This window comes from Aythya ferina, assembly GCF_964211825.1.
Source record: "Aythya ferina genome assembly, chromosome: 2".
Lineage (NCBI taxonomy): Eukaryota > Metazoa > Chordata > Aves > Anseriformes > Anatidae > Aythya > Aythya ferina.
Window position 1 is genome coordinate 41,439,017 of NC_140297.1, and position 18,830 is coordinate 41,457,846.

Consider the following 18,830-nt stretch of genomic DNA (forward strand, 5'->3'; position numbering starts at 1 on the left):
TAGACTCTATGGATGTTCTCATACCCCCAAATATTCCAATTAATAAAAACTACTCAGAAGTTGGGAGAAAAAAAATCACTGAGTTATATGGGCTATTTCTAGAGAAAAATCTATCATATGCAATAAAATTGGTGTCTGAAGTGAGCATTCCAAAAGCAGAAGGCTATTATTTCATACAAATGTGAAGCTTAAAATAATGTTTAGAAAGCTGCATTTTTTTCTGCCTACCCATAAATCAGAGTTCAGCTCAATTCCACTGAAGGACTAGCTGTGCTTTCAGAAGAAGACAGATTGGAGTCCAAGAGAATAATGAAGAAAGAGCTGAATTACCTAGTTTAAAAGGCCAATAACTACCTATAAGTCTTTCCAGAAAAGCAAAACAATGCATATGTGTTCTGATTTTTTTCAATATATTTAATTTAATTTAAACACAATAAGATTCATTTAAGTAAAATACGATTCAGTCACTCAGGTAAATGCTATTACTTATTTCCTATGGAAGGAACTTTTTGACACCATATTATCGTTAAACCACACTGGAAACAGAGACTTAAATGCAAGAAGTAATAATTGCATGTTATTAATAACTCCAACCTCAGAACTTCAGTGTTCTTCCTCTTGCAACTATAGCTAGAAGCCATGAATTAAAAGTTTTTGAAGGTTAAATGATCTCCTGATCCTTAGAGCTGATTCTGTCATGCTGTCAGATGGATGATCTTTCGATGCTTGTTAGAAATGAGTACTATTGTTCAGCAGTTGTCTGTTATTAAGTGTTCTGTGAAAAAAAAATCGTGATTTCAGTCCTTGTGTCTGGACATTTCATGAACTTCCTAAACTTATAACTAAACTTTTAAAAGATGTCACTTTTGGGATGTCCATTTAGTATGTCTTGAAGGAGCCTGTTCTACAGAGGTTTAGGTACCTACATCTCTCAAAATCACATTATTTTGAGGTATTAGAAGATGACTAAATTTTTTAAAATCTAGGCCTAATATTGTAAGTCATAGATTTATTTGTCATAGGGGATACACTTAGAATATTTCTACAGAGGAGAGTTATGTTACTGATAAACTGTGGATGATACAAAGTCCCCTCAGTTTAGTTTTTAAAAGTGTTTTAGAGAACTGTATTTTTTTTGAAGTAGAGTTTTATTTGCTAAGAACAGCTTTGGGTTGCACATCTGTTGACAAAAACTTATATCTAGTTCTACTATAAAAATGTTGCTGTTTTATGTCACTCATGATTTGTTATGGGCAATAACAAAAAATTGGTTGTGTTCTCTCAGGGAAGTGTTTTGCTTCTTGTCTTAGTTCTTTGTAGGGCCCTAACTTCATGTCTGCTCTGCGTATTCCTTCTGTGATGCAATTCCTACCAATTTCAATAACAAGAGTTGTATGGTTAATGCATTTAATAGGATCATCCTTCAAAAGATAGTCTTACAGTTGTGTGTCTTTGAAGTATCATTTATCCAATTGCTTTTGTGCCTGATTTATTTTAACACATGAATTTTGAAACACCAGTTAAATTACAACTAAAATGATGTTGTTTCAGTGCTCCATTTCTTGATTGGGAATATTGTAGGTGTATATTTTTCAGTGACTCCTTGTGAAAACAGCTGCACCTTGGCTGGTGCACTAATGGCACATTGGTGTCTGGCTTATTGCAGAGATCTTTGTAGCAGTATTTACAGTGAATTGGTGTGGTCTGCCAGTGCATAACTATGAGGCAGAGAACTCCAACTGACTCATTAAATGATCTTATAACCTCCTTTATGTATCAGAATGTCTTAGCCTACGGAAGGACAGATAAGGACAATGCACTTAGTGGCTTGCCAATTTTCCTTTATGTTTGCACTCACTTTTCCCAAGGATATAGACAGCTATAAGTGCCACTTTTAACAATTGCATATAATAATTTGGAGATATCCCCTTAAAAAGGTCCACTCGGGAGCTTTGCAGCAGCAAATTTAAATTTACATTTTTATAGTTATTTTATCCCAGGATAATGTGCTAAAACTGGTCAGCACTTTATGCAGAAAAAGTCTCACAAACGGAGAAGCGATGCAGTGTGCTACAGCCTTGCAAACAAAATCACACCTTTTTCTGTGCCAGGTAGCAAATGGGCTTGGGCTTATTCTTTTACAAATGCACAGGTTACAATGAAAGTAAATATGCAAGATTTCAACCCTGGTGGCCTTGAGAATAACGGAGGCAAGTAGCAAATGGATGTAGAGAAACTTCCTTGCTTTTTAAAGTTACTGAAGGCATCTGTGCTATTTAGCAGGTTACATCACTGGTGGAAGAGGAAATTATGATCTTATTGATGTCAGTGATCCGATGACATCAGTGGGTCGCGGTTCCTGAGATATGTGGAAGACATTAATTGCATTATTTTGAAACTGAAATTCTGCATGGCTGGAAAATGTGTATCATTGCTATGACAGCAGAAGCAGCAGAGTGGAGAGCTTTTAAAGTTGTGGCAAACACTGAAAGGCTGGCAGACTGGCTGCAGGAGGTCCTAGAGGAGCTCTGGCTGACTCACTGGGATTTGTTTTCAGATTTTCCTCAGACATCTCACCATCCTTTCCAAGTTCCTTGGTCCACCCCAGGAAGAAAATCAATTTTTGATTGTGAAACAGTAGAAAAAGCCTATAATCCTCCACTTGGATTTGGAGCTAAGAGAAGCTCATTGCAGTTTTGAAACCATAATTATGATAAAAATTAACATTCAAAAATATATACTTTAAAAATTAGATAAATTCTAACAAGGTTGACCCTTTTAAATAAAATATTTTGGGGCTTCAGAAAAGTACATATGGTTAGGGCTTTATTATGCAAAGCTTTCACTCAGGTTTTTGAACTTTAATGCTCAGCTGGGCATATGTGTGTAAGGTCTATATGCACATATGTTTCAAACAAAGGAGGCTGACAGTCTCTTGTCTGTGATATATAATCACTAATTATGGAGAGAAGGACAGGAGAAAGCTACTTGGGTAAGGGCAAGTGGCAGACAGGGCTGATGAGCAGCAGCAAGACAGATACCTGCTGTATTCATAATTCTGTGTTTCAGTGCATCTGTGCATGTTACAGTGCACAGATAGTGGCACTGGGGGAACTGCACACATGAACTCAGACCAGTGCTGATATTATTTGTGGAAACATCATCCATCTTTTTAAAATAAGCATGAAATGCCTGGCAATGTAATGTAACAGGTGGTTTTCCTATTTCTCCTGTGAAATGGGTCATCAGAACATAAAAATCTTAGTAAGAAAACAGTAAGAAGTAAGGTAAGGCCTGTGCCTCACCTTCATATCATTTTTATTTATTTTTTTGACATGTTTGCACATCAAGGCAGGCTGTAAATGAACAACATAACAAACTAAACATGATCACTCCAGACACACCACTACTACTTCCCAAGAGATGCAACTCATACAGCTGCACCATGGTGTGCTGGCATGGCTGGAAGCCAGAGAAGGCAGCTTGAAGTCTGTAGCAATAAAGGCACACAAAAGGAAAATAACGTGGGGTTGGGAGAAAGAAACTGTCTGTGAAACTCTGAAGGTCCTGGTTTCTCAGTGCCAAATCATAAAGAAGAACGGGCAGGTGAACTGAAAGGGAAACAGAAAAAAGGAGGGGAATCTGAAGTTAAGGAGGAGAAGCTATCCAGCCCACTCACTCCTTTCGGTGTTCAACTGACCTCAGAAGCTAGCTGAGATACTGGAGCACAAAAGCAAATTTTTTTTTTTTTTCTTAAAAGTCATTATAATGCATTTGCTATTCTACCTTTTCACTATGTAGTTCACTATAGCAGATATTAGTTTATTCTTAATTTATTTTCCTAGTTGTAAAACAAAGGCTTGGCAACCTAAAGTAGGAAAGCCATCCCTCTTTATGGGAGCAACAGTCCTTAAATCAGGATGTTGAAATAATTTGTCAGTGACCAGTACTCCAATCCATTTTCTCCTAGAGTCCATAGAGTGAGAAGGGGGATTTCTGCTTAATTGTGCAAGTTGGCCCGAGCTGCTTATATGAAGGCTGGGGAGGAAAATCTACCCTTTAGATGGTGATGTTAGCAGGTATGCAAGCAGTACGAGGGAACATGCATGATCTCCAAGGGAGTTTGTAACAGCATTGCCAGGAGTATCTGATGTTCCCAAGGGCTGGTACAACTCTAACAATTTACTGGTGGGGCACTTTGCCCTAAAATGCTTTAACTTATTAAATAAGTCTATCAGTCTCTCTCAAGTTTCGTATAAACACTTTGTTCTATTGCTAGGTTACAGAAGGGTTTTCTTGAGCCTATGTACTTGTACTGTGTGGTTATTACACTGAAAAGAAGCTGAGCCCTTGGACAGGTAACCAGTAGGTTTGACATAACTTGGTCAACATGCAGAAATGACTTTTTTATAATTATTATTTTTTAATTTTAACTTGCTGGGGAGTAAATTTAGAGCGGTACAGCGTTTTGTTTTGTTTTGTTTTCTTTTTTCTTTCTTTCTTTCTTCTTCATAGCTTTTGTATGTTGTGGGCCTGTATGTGGGCTGTACGAGTTACATCTCTTGGGAAGTAGTAGTGGTGTGTCTGGAGTGATCATGTTTAGTTTGTTATGTTGTTCATTTACAGCCTGCCTTGATGTGCAAACATGTCAATTAACAAGCTAAATATCAGAGTTTTTGTGTAGGGATGAACCTTTGCGAGATACTGGTAAGTAAATTTCAAAACAGCAAAACAAATATGAATCTGACCATCCCACTTCCCAGAAAAGCCTAACCCAAGTTAAAGATTATTTTATGAGATTATTTCTGTTATCATGACAGGAGCACAGTTCTCTCATTGAATGACTTAGTCCTCTGCCCTTTTCCTAGCTACAGAATTGAATAACCCTCTACATTGCCAAACAGCAGCAATTTTTTTCTCCATCTGAACATTTTTTTCTGATTTTTTTTTCTTAGATTAATTTTAGTGAAATAAAAATGTTCTGACCAGAACAACAGCACTAGGAAGCTTTGTTAAAGTAAGTCTGGCTCCAGTGAATTTGTTTTAAACAGGCTTGAGTCTCACACCTGAAAGAGAATGCATGGATTGTGAGCAGCAAGAGACCTCTAAATCCTAATCCACTATTTCTGCTGGAAGGCACAGGTTAGGGTAAGAACAGTTAAAACACTACTGGACTTCTTTAAATCATGCAATGCCAGTGGAGTTATTGAGGCAGGCTTCCTGGCTGCAACTGCCCTCTGCAGAAATTTGTTGAGCAGAGTCTAAGCCTAAATTTAAGCACTGGGTGCTGAATTTCAGAGCAGGGAGAACCTCACAGACAGGGATGCCTGGATCCTGTGCGATCCTTTCTGCTGAGAGCAGCCTTCAGATGGCTGTGGCACAGCCACTGAGTAATCAGGCCAGTAATTAAGCTCCAGTTCTCTATTTGTGTTTATGTTCACACTCAAAATTAAAGAGAAGCTAATTTTTTTGAACTTCATTAAAATAGGCTTAACCCATTGGGCCAGAAAAGGAGCAGTGATGCCTGCTCCATCTCTAGAAAGATGCATTTTGATGGTTTGGCAGAGCTGAATCTTGGCAACAAACTTTAGGCTGATGAAATGATGATGTATCTGATTTTGAATTAGTCTAATGACCAAATCCAGAGACAGTCTTGCACTGTAATTATATGGAAAACTGCATTATGAGCTGTAATACATACTTCTTTAGTGGTAAGCCCTTACACAGTTCAGGCAAACTGACTTTTCAGCAAGTTGTGAGTGCAGATGTCACCATCCGCATACCATGTGTATGACACATGGTAACAGTTTTATACCATTAATATATATCCCCTCGGCAGCACATTAACATTCCTTGCTGAGCATAGCTCATGGATGGGCTCCAGCTTCTGAGACTGAGGTTACATTTTTCAAATTGTATATTTTTGCATTTGTTTGCACTCTTTTTTTTTTTTTTTTCTGTGAATATTCGAAGAGATGAGTCTACTGGCAGAAATGTTCATGGAAACAGCGAATTGTAAACTAACGTTAGAGGATACTGCAATGCTTTGAGAACCTGACCATGTGAGTTAACTCCATCTGGGCAAAGAGAAAGGATGGTTCTTAGCAAGAATATTAAGAAACAGTCAAAATTTTAGTTTTTGCTTTTTTTTTTTTTTTTTTTTTAATAAATCTTCTTCAGGAGAAAAAAGTATATATTTTCTTGTGCTTTCTGTAACACTTGAATTGGGGAAAAGGAAATTGACATTCTTGTCCTTCAGAAAATTCCTATTTCCAACAAACCCCTGCTGTTATAAATCTGACAATATCTGAGACTTATCAGTGACAAATTTCATGCAGGTATAGGAATAATGTGAAAGCAAATGCAGTGCAGCAATAATATTACATCTCCAAGGCTGGTTTCCAAGGCTGCTCCTTTGGTGTGTGGTTGAGAAGAGCAATAAAAGTCTTGGTGTGCATTAGTCAGGGAACAGCTGAGAAGCAAATTCCTTTGCACTGCCATGATCTGGGTGCAGTCAGGAATAGTTTTGCTCACCCTGGGGCATAGTCTGTAATATCCTGATAACATAAATTACAAATATGGTGGTTTTTTGTTTGCTTGTTTGTTTTTGTTTGTTTTTTTTTTTTTTTTAGGGTCTTCTCTATCCTTCTATTTTCCCTTTCAGAGTCCATTTTCATCATGGGTTTGTACCAGACGGTATTAATTTTGCTTGATTGTTTTGTCTTTACTATTTTGACTTTTTCTTCCCTTTTCACTTTTCATTCTTCAGGAAGCTGAATGATATTGCTTAGCATCCTATTCTTTTTATCATCCTCATTTCATATCTGTCCATCAGCATTAAATACTGTCAGTTTTAAGCCTTTGGATGATCAAAGCAATTCAGGTTCTCTGCTGCATCTGTTTTCCTTTGTTACTCATTCTTGCTTTGTTTCTATCATTCATGCAAGATGCGGCCACCTTTTCAGCCTTTTCTCTGTGTTTCATGTAACTCTGTTTTAAACTTTCTAGGCCATCTTACCATTCATTTCACAATTCCCACACCTCTAATTTTGTTATTAACCTTGACTATGAGACATTGTCAAAAATGCTTTCAGAAGTGAAAACAACACATTCAAGTGAAAGGGAAATCTGATACCTGTTAACACATGTCTTCTTTTTAATTTTGAAGGTCATTGTGTTCATTATCTGCAACTACTGGCTTTTTTGGAGGTAACTATAGCAATCAGAGGAAAGGGTGTTTTAAAATGGAAGTCCCAAAACTATGAGCATCAAGTCCTTCTCCCATCCCAAGAATATAGGCATGTTTCTTTTTGTTGTTCTGCAAATGAAAGCCATCTCTTAAGACTCTCTCCCTGCCATCAGGAGCAAGCCCGCCTCTTTTTCTTTTTCTTCTCTTTTTTTTTTTTTTTTTTTTAATTTTATTTTTATTTTGTTCAGCATCTCTGTGGGTATCTGCAGTGTGTTTACCTGGGACTGGGTAACCTCAGTTGTGCAGGGAATCAGCAGCTCTGGTCCACCTGAGTTGTGTTTTGAGTGGGGATCCAAACCTGTGCTGAAGTATTAGGTATGCCAGAGTGCAAACTGGATGTCATCATTGTTTTCATGTTTTTCATGGTCTTCATGAAAACTCTGGGTCAATTCGGGGAAGAAATTTCAAGCCCTTAGTACAGTCACTTGTTCTATATTATTACAGCCCAGCTAATGCTGCTGAGCAGGCTGAAGAGAGGTTGGATAATTTTGTCCTTGGGCACCTGTTCCAGACTGGCTAATTTACATAAGTTAGCCTTTAAAGGTGCAAGATGTGATTTACCTTTGGTATTTGCTTTTCATATATAACTGCAACCTAGACAGACTTGTCAATTTCTGCTTTATTTCATGGTGCTGCCTGTCCAGGTGTATATGAGCAGGTCTGAACTTCTAAAGCTTCGGTATGCCTCTTGGCTGAAAGTGATGTAGTAAAACTCAGAGTTCATAACAACCTTTCTATGTCAAAACACTAAAGTTTTACATTTGTCTAATATACTTTTACTTGGACCTTAGAACTCTCATAAAGCATTTGCTCACGTTGACAATTTTACCTGTTCTCCTAACACAAAGAATCCTAGTTATTACTTTGTCTGACACTTTTGGGCAATGAATTTCATCGTAATTATTGTTCCTACCCTTTGCTTTCTTCCCTCATATAACATTGCCTGACACTTTCTATAATTAACCAGAAAAGCTTAAATATTATCCACAATTCACTGCTTTCTGCCAGAGCTAAACCTTACTCTTTCCATGTCTGGCTGGCTAAAATGCTAGATGCACTCCACACCAGCATGGCCAATATGAGCTGAAAGGGGCCTGCCTTTTGTCTGACCAATCATTTTCGTCACCCAGTACTAAAGGCATCTTGAATTAACTATCTTGAACTTATGTGTTGTGAGCTACACTTATATTTTTCAGATTAGTTAGACATATAGCCCAATTCTTAATGGAAGATGGTGAGGGTTGAAAACCACTGCTACATTATGTATTTAGAGTACTGTAAAATCCTGCTTGAAAGTCAATCCTTGTATCATTAGAGGATGAAGTTAACCCAACCCACTGCAGGTTGCCTTATGGGGACTGCATAATACCGAACCTTTTTCATCCTGAGTAGGGTCCATGGTGGAAGTTGAGGTGATTGTCTTGCCCTAAAGAGCTTTGCATTGTGTCAGTCCAGCCATACCATCTCTGTCATTCCATACAGCAAAGACAACATTTACATGGTCTTAGGGTAGAGCAGCAGGACGTCCCAGAAGATCAGTCTCTTCTTACCCAGCAGAAATGAGATGAGGTCAGGAAACAATTCCTGTGGCAATTGCCTGCGTGTTAAATCTGAGTACTGGGGCACTCCAACATGCTGGATGGGAAAATCTGTAATTATATAAATGGCAATAAGAAATGTTTCTTCTTATCTTCCCTCTCCAAACTTATGAATTTATGTATTACAGAAATTACACTGGTCTGAAGTATAGGATGAATTGTATTGAACTTGATGTTCTTGATGGTCTTTTCCAATATACATGATTCTACAATTCTATGATTCTATGATATTTTGTATTAAATTTGTGGCAAGTTTAAGATGAACTCTTCTGAAAACCAGAAATATTAACTTTGTTCATATAGGAACAGAAATCTTCATCAGTTTGAGGTAGACACTTAAGGAAGGATAGTAGGGAAGTCCGTAGTTACCACTTTTTATGGTTAAAAGAAATAGGATGAGAAATAACACTGAGAATTTTAGAAGGACATCATATAAGTCAGGCACATCACTGATAACCTTATCTAGAACAACATGTACTGTTCTGCTGTTGTGTCTTAGAACAGATTTCTTTAAAATAGTAATAAAAAAATAGAGGAAAGGGAAGGACAACAAGCTTGCTTAGCAGCATAGGAAATTTAAAGGTTTCCTTAGGTGAGGAAAATGAAAAGAAGAAAAAATTAAAAGCAACAGGAAACAACATCTCTAGGACACAATCACTGAACAATAAGATATGTTTCCATTTCTTTTCATGCTACAGGAGCAATTAATGATGATCCAATGAAATTAAAATACTGCAAATCCAAGGAGAGATTTCTTATGATCAATAAGCTGGGGACTCATTCCTATAAACATCTGAAGAGACTTTTTTTTTTTAAACCTGAACATGGAGCTTTTTTGTTTGTTTGTTTGTTTGTTTGCCTTTAAAAAGAAGAAAAAAAGACTGGAAAAACATCCAGATTTTAGCCGGGAAGGAAAAATGATTCGGGGCTTTGTTTTGAATGACGTCCCTTCTCAGGACAGCATCTATCACATGCTTCAGTCAACATTATGATAACCTGCGGCAACCGGGAGAGATGGACTTGTACATATAATTAAAATATTTTCCTGATTATTAGGTAGATGACCCAGATGTTACCAGTTATCTGTTGCCTCACCAAAAGCACCTATTGATGTCTACAGACTGTAGTTAATATGGATGTCTGATCAAGGCTGGTGCAACTGTTTGTACTTTTTTTTCCTTCTTTTAGTCATCAATGGCTTAAAAACTTGATGAAGCTCCCAGTTTACCAAGCTCCTGAGCTCCTGATTGCCAAAAGTGGGATGATACATTTGGGACCATCCACTCTCTTTGGTGTTGAAGACAGGACACCTTTGATTCAACACATCATGGCTGTTCTTAAGATCACCAGGAAACAGTAATTTTGCTTGCTGTTAGCTATATGCCAGGGAAGTAATGCAAGCATAGCTTCTACGCTTAGTGCATAATGCCTAGATTTTAAAATAATCAAGAAGAAGTCTTTATTATTCCAAAAAAAAAAAAATAATAATCTTTTAATATAGATATTATCAAATTAATAGTGTCTTCATTTGTGGTTATATTCACTGTAAATAGCTTAATCATTTTTCTGATGCCAGAGTGCCTCTTATCTGATGACTTTTTATGAGCACATAAAAAAAAAGGTGGCGTATTTGATAAGTCTCTATGGCTTCCCTAAGGAGGGGAGAGAAGGGAGGGCTGAGTGATTAGAAGTCTGATTACTGCATAATGAGGAACTTTACTTTCTAAAATAAAATTAGAGTAATTATGAAATGACATATTCACATATCGGTGCAATGACTTTACTAGGGTTGCCATAGAGCTAGAGATCATAAATACGTGGAACCACCATAAATTCTGACACTGTGGTGAGTTTTAGGGGCTGACACAATCTTGTAGAGAATTTGAATCTTGTGATCTGAGTGGTGGCTGAACCCACTGCCTGACAAATGGACATGGGAAGGGCCACATTCAGCAGCAGCATAGGCATCCCTGTCATCTTGCATGAGACTGTGCCCTAAGGAACTCATATTAGGCTAAAAACAATTGCAAGGGGTGTGATTCTTTATTTTGCAGTTGTTTTGCCTCAGTCTTCCTAAACCTTTCTTCCTTTTCCTTCCTCTAGCCTGTCTCTGACTCTTCCCTACATTTCTGTGTGGTTTAAAGGATGTACACACCCATAGCATCTCTCTGTTGGCCTGCAAATAACCTGTTGATAGAGTCACCTATACGGACACTTGGCTTAGAAATTGCATCCTGAAAGTCATCTAGCCAAGGCAACGGGATGGCACTCTAACAAGAGTATTGAGGCAATTCTACCCTAATGCTGACCCTGGCCCCTGGTCTGAATGGGAATGCCACTTATTCTTTTTTCCAAGGGGCACTCTTAGGGCAGGCTCAATACATAAACAAATGTGAGTCTCACTGACTTCACCAGGAGCTGAAGCTCTTCATAAAGAAAGACAGCAGCAATGATTAGCACTGCTGTTCTTAGGAGTGTCTTGCCCCAAGAAAGTGCATTGTTAATTCTATTGACCAGATAAATGACCTGTCACTCTCCATAGAGAAGAAAGGATAAGATGGCTGTCATCTTATTTTCTTTTTTTCTCTCTTTTAACCATTATTTCATTGGTTAAAGCATTTAAACATGTTTGTTCAGCACAAAAGTAGGGAAGTCTAATTCTACTTTTTTTTTTTTTTTTTTTTTTTTTTTCTTCTTTGGGTATTTATGAAAATCTCCTTAAATGGAGCTATATTTGATACAGTAGAGTATTTGGTTTTGTTTGTCTTATAATAAGTTTTCTGCACCAGTGTGTTACTATAACCTTGTTATGGCTCTATAACTTTGAACTAGGGATTGGATCTATCAAGGTCTTAATCAGGCAAACAAAGAAGAGGGGATATATAATCTGTTCATGCTGAGATTTCAGTGCATGCAACCCACCCACCAGATATACTTAGAAAGCATCTTTTTGGAGAAGAGCAAGAACGTTCATGTACTTACACAATGCATCATTAGAAAGGCAAAACAAAAGTCCAATATGTTTCAGGAAATTCTGTCTTTGATATAACGGAGAGCCCACCATGTTTTTTAGAAATACGCACAACAAGCTGCAGAAGAACACCACAAAGATGATCCTCTAGCTCTTGGGGGGGAGATACTAATATAAATACAATTCCCTTCTGCTATTCAGACCTCAAATCCTGAGATCATTTTAGTCTTCATGGCTATTATCACGTGCCTCCAGATCATCCTCTGAAACAAAGGACTGAAGCAGGCGGTAGTGAATTATCTGACAAGCTTCAGAAATGTATTTTTAAGGTGAAAGAAATGATAAAGTCTTGAGATGTTCAATAAAAGGCTACTTCTTTCTGCATGGTGATGCTGTTCGGAGTGCAACTCTCAGTCCCCGTGGAGCCAGGAGTAACATGGGACTGGGAAACTGCCTCTCCCAGGCTGGTCTGCACAGCCACTGTCACGTCCCTAGGAAATCAGATTGCAGAGATCTGGGTCTTGCTTCATTTTTTTCCTAAAATACCCATGATCAAAGGCTTGATCAGCTTGAGCTGTTTCCTCCACCCATTCCAGATTATGTCATACACTGTCCTCGAGCACAGACCTCCCTTTATAAATTTAGTGATGCTGCAGCTCATAGCCTCTCCCCCACATGGCTTTTGGGACAGCTCACTTGTCCTCTACTTCCGAGTCATAACACAGCTACCCCTTCCTCTTAGGACATAACTTTCCAGATTTTAACAGCTAATTGACTGATCCTATCTGACTTCTGACCTAAGAAATAATGAAATGAGAATAAATCCATCTATTCTACTATATAACCTTATAATCAATCATTTAGTTATAATTTTATAACTCGCAGTACCCCCCCTACTTAAACAGCTGTACAATACAAGAATTTTCCCTACTAAATACAAAGATTTACCACAACTGCAACACAGAATAACACTCAGATAAATTTGTGATGAAATCTAAGCCTTATAAAGTAATTATAACCAAAAGGAAACTACTGGAAAAATCCACAGCTATATGCAATTTTGCATGGTAAAGTACATATTTATTTGAGATAGAAATACATTATTTATGTTTATAGTTCTGTATTATTGTAGGGAATATCCCTGCACACTTCTTGTTTATAGTTAACTTCTCTGAATGATTTGAGTTGGGTGTACAGTGATCCAATCCCACTAATATTTTGTAATATTGATGAAATCTTTCTTTTTCTTTTTGCCTTAAAGCGACATGCAGGAGTGGCATAACACAGCAGAAGCAACTTCAAACTTCGCACAACCATAACGTGTAATAAGTTTCCATGAAAAAAAAAGCACAGATGTATAAAAACTGGTGCTTAGATATACCTCAGCATTCCCATGCATTTTTGTGCCTATGCACAAAAGGAAGATGTAAGAGGACTCAAAGCACCAAATACTTGCACGGAACCTCTTTTGAGTCTCTCTACAGTGTTAGAAAGCTGGTCTTTTTGGAGGAAGGCCCCAAACCTTAGGGTTACACTTTTGAATGTGCTTCACATAAAGTCACCCCAACTTCTCCTCTCTTCAGCTTGGCACTACTTTTTCTCCCAGGCTGTACCCTTTCTGTAAGGAGACTGCTTTGCCGGGTTTGCCTGTGGCAGAAACCATCATCTCCATAGCTTGTCTTGCAGACTTCTGACATAAAGACATGGAAGACAATGTGCCAATCCCCCAGAACATATTTTTGTTTTTCATTACTTGTGTCCGTATGGGTCTGGCCTCAATTAAGCCTATTTGCCATATTTTATGCAGATTTGCCAGGAGAGGAGTCAGCACACAGCACAGTTGAGACATGTATAGGTAACTGAGCTTCAGCTGCTAGAGGACATTCCCTTTTCAGACATTCCCATTTAACTCAATTCTTCTTGACTATGTTCTACTCTTTTGTGCATGACAGATATCCGTTTTCTCTTAGAGCCCCCTTTTTGCCCATACAAAAATGTATCTGCTGTTATGCTTAACAGCTCATGCCCATGAAAGCAGAAGCTAGTCAGTCACCTTAATGAGGGCCTGCATGCCTTCATTTAGCTTAGCTGCTGGATGGAAGTCAGTCTCACAGAGTGAGCTCTCTCTGTTGTGGGGTGTTGCCCTGTTCTCTGATTCTCTGTCTGGATGTTGCTGCTGACTTGGGTAGGGAACCTGGAAAGACTTTTTTTTTCTTTTTTTTTTCCCCGCCCCCCCCCCCCCCCCCCCCCCCCCCCCATTCTTGTTGCCTTTAGCAGGTGAGGAGAGCTTGGTAAACATCTAGAGAGAAACAAATAGGGGCATAGGGGCTCATCAAGGGCCCCTCCCCTCCATCAAAAGGGAGAGGGGAAAACAGCTTTTTTTGCAAAACTTGTAGTTATTGTGCATTGCAGAAACATGGCCTGAAAGTGCTTCTTGTATTAACGTGTATGGATCTTGTAAAAGTGAAGTATGCTGACTCAAGCTGAAAATGTAGTGATGTCTGAGCTGCTGACACAGCGTGTGCACATGGTAAACTGAGCACCTTGGTTGCCAGCTACAGAGAACACCCACAAAGTTAGGAGCCCTGAAGTGGTTTAGGTACCTAGTTGGAGCAGGCTGTCTGGGAGGCAACTCAGTCAAACCAGTTGCTGCTGTCACAGGAACCTCCTCCTGGAAAGCTCACACTTGCTAGCTCAGGGCAGTGCTGCCTATGCTCAGCTCTTCCCCTTCCCTCCTGTGGGCCTGGAAATGGGGGCTCCTTCCTTCACCCCAGCTGGAGAGGGAAAGAAGGGCGCTTGATGCACCTGACTCCATTTCTAGACAGGGACACAAAGCAGTGAGGTGTGCTCTAGAGCAGTGGCACTGCCGTGGCTGTGGTGTCAGCAGCCCCTTCCAGGCACTTGGTGAGATTGTGCTGGTGGAAGAGGAGTAAATCCTGCCTTTAACGATGATATTAATGAATTTGTTCCCCTATGCATGCATGTCTAGATTTATTTCCCAACATCTTGTACATGTCTGTATGCTCAATGAGCAAAAGAAAAACCCCAAAAAAACACAACAAAACAGCCCAGCAAAGGAAACACTTAACTCTGAAGGAAACAGGATCATAATACAGCACAGATCAGCCTAATTAACAAGGTTTGAAGTAACTGGAGTAAATGAGCAGAGACAATTAATTTACCCTGCATCAAAATACACATTGGAATGCTGCAGAGCAAATGCATAATTTTCATCTCTGATTGCTTGAAAGAACTTAAGGGACCTGATATTCAGATTACTTTCCCCTGATCCCTGAAAAGCATATGGAGGCTTCTGGTGTTTTCAAATTTTAGTGCATGATGACTGGAATTTAAAGTATTTTTCCAGGGCTTTTGCTTTGAGAATCTAGAGTGTGATCACCAAGCAACAGTACGTCCGTAACATTAGCTTCTCCTCGCCAAAACTAGGGCTTTACAATCCAAAGATGCATGGGAAGGGGGACAGGGTAGCCGGATTCTTATGACCTTCTCAAGGAATAGGATTATTTTGGGGCAAGAACATAGCTAAGGCTTGAAAGTTAAATAAAGAGGTGTTTGAACTAGGTCAGAATTGTTGCTGCAGGAGAAAGCACTCAGATGTAAAGGTTAGTTAGAAGCCGGGCTCAGCTGCACCCTCAAAAGTGCAGCTGGGACAGGCTAGTGACAAATTAGTGCAACATCTGGATAACACAGACAGATTACTACATGCCAATTAGCCTGTAAATTTGGAGCTTTGCACAGATTTAGAACATCACCTTTCTGGCTTCATAAACTAGCTCTCTATTTCTGGAGGAGGCTGATTGTGTTTATGACGGTAAGTTATAACACTGCTGTAGAGTTCCTTGGTGGTGTTTACTGAATTCTGCATAGAAGACTTAGGAACACGAAAGACTCTTCTGGAAGATTAACAAAGTGCATTTTGGAAAGGCAGTCAATTGATTGCAGACCAACTTGTTCCCTTCTCTGTGTTGCCTTATTTTTCATTCACTGTTTAATAATGGCAAATTCTGCAGCAGCTTCTCTTCATATAATTCCTTGTACTAAGAAGACATGTCTTAAAGGCCAGCTCCAACCATCATAATGAGCAAATGTAATTCTGAAGTGGGTGTACTAACCACATAAATATCCACCAATAGTAAGTCTTTAAACAGTTCCTCTGGCTCAGAGGAAGCATGTCTTCAGATGGATGGCTTGGCACTTTTTTATATTTGTGTATTAGAAACTAATTCAAGGTGCCTGCTACTGAAATGATGGCTGGCAAGAGTAAAGCAAGAGCCCATCCTTCAGTGGATTAAACGTTTGTGTTGCAGTGAATGATGAACTAAGTGCATTTAGCTCGAAGACCTATACTACCATGTCCTCTAATGCATGTGTGTCTTTGCAACTGCCATTATAAATTACTTTAGGAGGAACTTGTAGGTTGGTAGGCTTGGATCATTTTCTGAGTGTGAATTTGTTGATATAAGTAAGATGCTTTGTAATTGGGGACATCCTCTTTGGGCATGCCCTACTTACTATTTAAATGAGGTGATTCTGAGAAAGGAAATTAAGAAATGCCTGCTTTTCCTCATCTGAATAGCTCTGCAGAGAATCTGAACACTGGTGTTACCACTTGCACATTAATGAGAAGCTAGTAGTTAAATTACACCAGTCTAATGCGAAGTTTCATATGCAATTGTGGATAGGCACTACAGCCAAAGAAAAATATTTGTGTTCAATAAACATTCATTTTCATTACTTCACTGCTTTTTCACTCAGGTGGAAAAAGTACATCAACATAATGTATGGCTTAAAAATATTGGAATATTTTAATTTTAGCTGCTTTTGAATAATTCTGTACTTTTATCTTCTGAAATTAACATTTCATTTACTATAAGTCAAAAGATGCCAGGATATATTCTCCCTTCTTATTACAGTTTTACATTGTAATGTCTAATAATAGCTTAAGAAATTTCTTCTGGATAGGATCCTTGCTATTCTTTACAAACACTTCATAGAATTTCAGACTTGGGATTCCTGGAGATCTGTCACCAAGGCCTTGGCTCCATCACTGCAAATGACACTTTTCACTTTCTTCTGTATAATCTATATATTTTGCAGTTGGGCCAAACCCAGTAAAGCTCAGAGAAGACAAATGGAAGAAGATTTTGGCTTTAAGTAAAAGTTAACTGGCTGAATATATGTATATATATGTGTGTATATATATTTAAGTTGACATCATTAAGCAGACTTTTTTCTTAAGAAGGATGTGGAGGTAAATTGGTATATTGGATATTATTGTTTAATTGAATTGATGTTTATATTCTTAAAGTATAAAAGATTTCCTAAATATTATTTCAGGTGTACTTACTTAGTAATCTTTAGTGCCAGATGGACAAATGTAAGTGGAAATGAGAAATTCATAGAATAGCTTGGGTTGGAAGGGATCTTAAAGATCATCTAGTTCCAACCCCCCTGCTATGGCCAGGGATTTGAATGCAAAGGTGAACTTTTGAACTGTCAACTTGAGTTGAAATGTTCCTCAGCAAGCTGTCTGCTGATGAGCAACCTGTGTAGGGTCCGACTCATGTTCATGGAGTGAAGACTCAGGTGGATTGAAGTGTTCTGCAACCATCATTGAACTGGCTGAAGGGGGTATGTGATTTTTATTTGTGGTTTTGATGAACATAAAAGAGAGAAATGTAGGGTATGAGGCACTGCGCACCCCCCACCCTCATGGGCTGAAGACAGGGCAGTGAGATGCAGCAGAGATGAGGTTGGGAGCCAGCACGACAACAGTGGGATGCAGCATCTTGGTGCTGAGAACGTCCTCCAGAGCTCTTTGCTTTGTGCTGGAGCCTGGCTGCCCTAAGGGACCCCCCCCACCTTGTCCCCACATCGGGTGAGCAAGCATCACACAGGAGCTCTGGGAATGAAACTCCTCTTCTGTGAATCTTTTCCTTTTTACTTTCTTCGCAAAATATCCCATCTGAGGTGGGACTCAGATCTACAAAGCCACACTTACCAATAGTTTGCCCACCCGTATTTGTTTGGGAAAATGGTAAAACAATGATAAAATGGTGGAAAAGGGCATGTGGCTGCCTTGCCAGGGAAGTCTGCTTGTAAATGTGGAGAGATTCCTGGGAAATTCATTTAGATTTAGCTAAGTCATTGTCAAGTCATAAGTGAAGAAAGAGATTGAGAGAAACAAAAATAGCAGTCTCTTATTGAATATTTCAGATAGACCAGCTCACACTGAAAATTTCCTGAAAGTGTCTTTTCACACAAGCAGCTAAAGCCAAAAATAGATCTCAGCTTTAATAATCTAAAAGAGATAAAATTGGATAAAATTGGACAGTTACTTTTCAGTTTTAATCTTTCTGATGGTATCCCCAGAAGAAAGAAACTTTGCATCACATCAGAACTTGTCAAGTATTTTTCAAGCTGTTTAATGTTTGAGAGGAAGGGAAAGGTAAGACAAAATCCCCAGTGAGAGTTTCCATCATTTCCTTTGTTTGCATTCTGATGACATCTGATTACTTTACTTACAAAGATATTCAAGTGGCTATAAGTACTTCACTAAGCTCTTGTGTGCCATAACTGCATAAACAGTTCATCAGTAAATAGTGAGCAGATCTTCTAGGAGCTGTGAGATTCTGCTCCTGCATCTGTTGGTGGGTCTACCTCAGTCAAGCAGAGATCTGTGTTGCTAAAATGAAACACAGATTTCTCCTCGCTTGTGCTAACAAACCTGGAAACAGAATGACAGGAGGTTTGGGGGAAGACCAGGATATTTTACTTCGAGGCATAACTGAAATGTTTCAGTGGGTCAAGGAATTTCAGCAAGCAGTCTTGGCAATTAATGCTAATGCCAACTTAGCTGTCTCTTCCAGAAGTTCATTCTCAGTCTTCTCATTTGGGCATTCATTCAAGGGCTCTGTCTAAATTGGGAGACCTGATTAGTTGCTGGTTTCCTTCCAAATGTACCTTCCTTTTCTGACGCTGGTGTCTGTAG

At 38.8% G+C, this 18,830-nt stretch overlaps 1 protein-coding gene across 3 annotated transcripts in view; it reads left to right on the forward strand.

Moving 5' to 3' along the window:
• LRRC3B (leucine rich repeat containing 3B) overlaps positions 1-18,830 on the forward strand; it is a 205,014-nt gene that overhangs the window by 42,483 nt on the left and 143,701 nt on the right. Inside the window, exon 8 of one of the 3 annotated variants that reach the window (XR_014690618.1) lies at positions 9,546-10,260. The exons of the other annotated variants lie outside the window; for them this stretch is intronic. The gene's annotated coding sequence lies outside the window, so the exon portion shown is untranslated. Of the gene's footprint in view, positions 1-9,545; positions 10,261-18,830 lie in introns of those variants that run through there. 3 annotated transcript variants of the gene reach the window in all.